The 2,943-nt window shown below is 41.7% G+C and overlaps 1 protein-coding gene across 1 annotated transcript in view; it reads right to left on the minus strand.

Annotated features, from left to right (window-relative positions):
- Positions 1-2,943, minus strand: part of MAGEF1 (MAGE family member F1) — a 26,920-nt gene that overhangs the window by 1,700 nt on the left and 22,277 nt on the right.

Here is a 2,943-nt window from a genome sequence, read left to right on the forward strand (position 1 = left end):
CTAGGTAGAGGTGGCGGAGCGGATGTGTGCCACCTGTGCTGGCTTTTAGGCTCTAAGAGTTGGGGTCAGAGGACTGCATGCAAGGCTTTCCCATTCAAGGCATGCAGAGGGAATTGTTTCCGTGTGCAAGGGATGAGATAGGGATGGAGTTCTCTCCACGTTCTTTAAGCAAGTGCTTATTTCTAAGTGTGTGTATCCCGGATTTAGCATGCTTTACTGTGGACTCGAATGCAGAAGGCAAGGGATGAAGGCTGGCAGATAAGACTGCCGACCGATGAGGGAAGGGCCTCGCACAGGATGCTAGGGAGATTGAAATTTATTCTGGACAAAATGGGGAAATACCACAGGGAGATTTAAGCAAGGGAGTGTCCAGCCGGCGTCTTCACATTCAGGTGGCTGTGTGAGGGTTGGATTGGAGTTGGGCCAGCCATAAGCTGAGAATCCAGTTTGGAGGATTATTATAGTGCAAGATAGTAACTGAGACCTGGCCTGTTCACTGAGGTGTATCCCAGTGCCTAGAGCAGTGCCTGGTACATAGAAGCACTCGATAAATATTATTCAGTGGATGATTATGACGAGGAGATAAGGACTGCAGATTCTATGGGGATAAGAGGAAAATAATAAGATATACTGAAGAAGTTCAACTGGCAGGAATAGTGACTGGTTGGAGAAAAGGGGAGTTTTTTTGCCCTAGTCAAACTTAACTACTCCATGTCCCATGTATTTTGTGTGTGTTTTTAATTTTTACTTTTACTTACTCTGGGCTTTCTCTCACTTCTTGCCCCTTCCTCCCTCCCTCCTCCCTCCTCCCTCCCTTCCTTCTTCCCTCCCTCCCTGTCTGAAGTGCCCTCTCTGTCACCTCCATCTCTCCAGGTCCTGTCTATTATTTTGGGCCCAGCTTAAATATCACCTTTCTAAAGTCTTACTTAGTCGCTATGCATGGAAGTTACTTACTGAATCACCATAGCAATTTGTATTTATTTAACATTCCCATATATAGGCCTTATGTGCTAGGCTGTGTTCTAAGCACTTTTCAAATATTAATTTGCCTGATTCTCATTAAATGCTATTACTATTTTCCCCATGTTATAGATGAGTGTCCTTTCTATGGCACAATTTACTAGTGTAATCTTGAGCAAATAACTCAAACCTCTGCCTTCAGTTGTCTTATCTGTAAAATGGGTATAATAGTAGGAACAGCACTGTGGAGATTATGTGAAGTAATGCACATCAGCATTTAACACAGTGCTTGGCACGTATTGAGTATTCAATAATTATTAGCCATTACTTATCAAATTTGTTTGTATGCTCATAGATACTGTAGCCCTTGCTAGGTAATACTGTAGCCCTTACTAGGTAAGTGGAATTATCCCCATTTTACAGGTGAGGTAGAACACAAAGTGATTAAGTAACTTGTCCAATATCATACAGCTGGGATTTGAACCCATGTAGTGTAAATCCAGAGACCGTGGTTTTTTTGTTGTTGTTGTTTTGGGGGTTTTTTTGAGTCAGGGTCTTACTCTGTTGCCCAGGCTGGAGTGCAGTGGCATGCTCACGGCCACTGCAGCCTCAACCTGCTGGCCTCAGGTGATCCTTCTGCCTCAGTCTTCCAAGTAACTGAAACTACAGGAGCACGCCACCATGCCCATCTAATTTTTTGATATATTGTAGAGACAAGGTCTTACCAAGTTGCCCAGGCTGGTCTCGAACCCCTGGACTCATGCAATCCTCTCGCCTTGGCCTTCCAAAGTGCTGGGATTATAGGCTTGAGCCACCACGCTGGACCCAGAGATCATGCTCTTAACCACTACATTAATAGATGTTTATTATTATTATTACCATTTGTCATACTCTGTATTTTATATGTATTTCTTGTTTTTTACCCTCCCCAGACCAAACATCCTAAAATGTAGGGCCATGTCTTCAGTGCTTTAGAAGAGCGTCTAATCATCAGTGCTCAGTATATAATTGTCAGTGAATAAATGATAGAAAGCATTTTTTCTTAGGAAATAACATTTATTTTAAGTAAATATATGACAGATTTTTCTAGATAGAAACATGAAAATGTCTGCAAACTTTTGAAAATATGTACCCATTTATATTATACAATTTACAAAAACTGAAAGTATGTGAACGAAGCAGAAGGCGTTTATTATAGTCTAGCTTGAGGCTATTATTAGTTTCCATTGTGCCAAACATTTTATGTACAATATAATTTAGTCCTCGCAAGTCCCTATTAGGAAGGTATTATTATCCTCATTTTACAAATGGGAAAACAGTCACAGAGAGGTTAAATCACCTGCCCCAAACCACCCATCTGTTAAGTGGTAGACCAGAAATGAAAACCCAGATCTGTCTACTCTGAAGCTTGTACGTATGACCACCATGCTGGACAGCCTGGTTATCTGTTTTTGTGGACGGTAGAGAGAATCACCCCTACTTAAAAGGATAGTACTAGAGATAGTTCACTTGCATATTATCCTCACAGCAAGCTTTGCTAGGGAAATGTACAGGAGATACATGCATGAAAAGGAACATGAGGAGGATATATTGAATGGAAAGAATTTTGAGGGACAAACCAGCAATAATAACCAGCTGGATTTTAAAAGCTTAATGAATAACAATACTACTCATGAAAAAGAAAGGAACAAACTGCAGCATGGATGAATCTGGCAGACATTATGTTGATTGAAGGAAAAAAGATATAAAAGATTATACATATAATATGATTCCATTTATCCGATGATCAAGGCAGGTTAAACTAATCTATGGTGATAGAAGTTAGGACAAGCCAGGTTCCGTGGCTCAGCCTGTAATCCCGCGCCTTGGGAGGCTGAGGTGAGTGGATTGCCTGAGCCTGCGGGTTCGAGACCTGCCTGGGCAACTTGGTGAGACCTCATCTCTACAATAAATCAAAAATTAGCCAGGCGTGGTAGCGCGCGC

Source organism: Carlito syrichta, unplaced genomic scaffold, assembly GCF_000164805.1.
Source record: "Carlito syrichta isolate Samal-C Ts95f unplaced genomic scaffold, Tarsius_syrichta-2.0.1 Scaffold305827, whole genome shotgun sequence".
In the NCBI taxonomy this organism is placed as follows: Eukaryota; Metazoa; Chordata; class Mammalia; order Primates; family Tarsiidae; genus Carlito; species Carlito syrichta.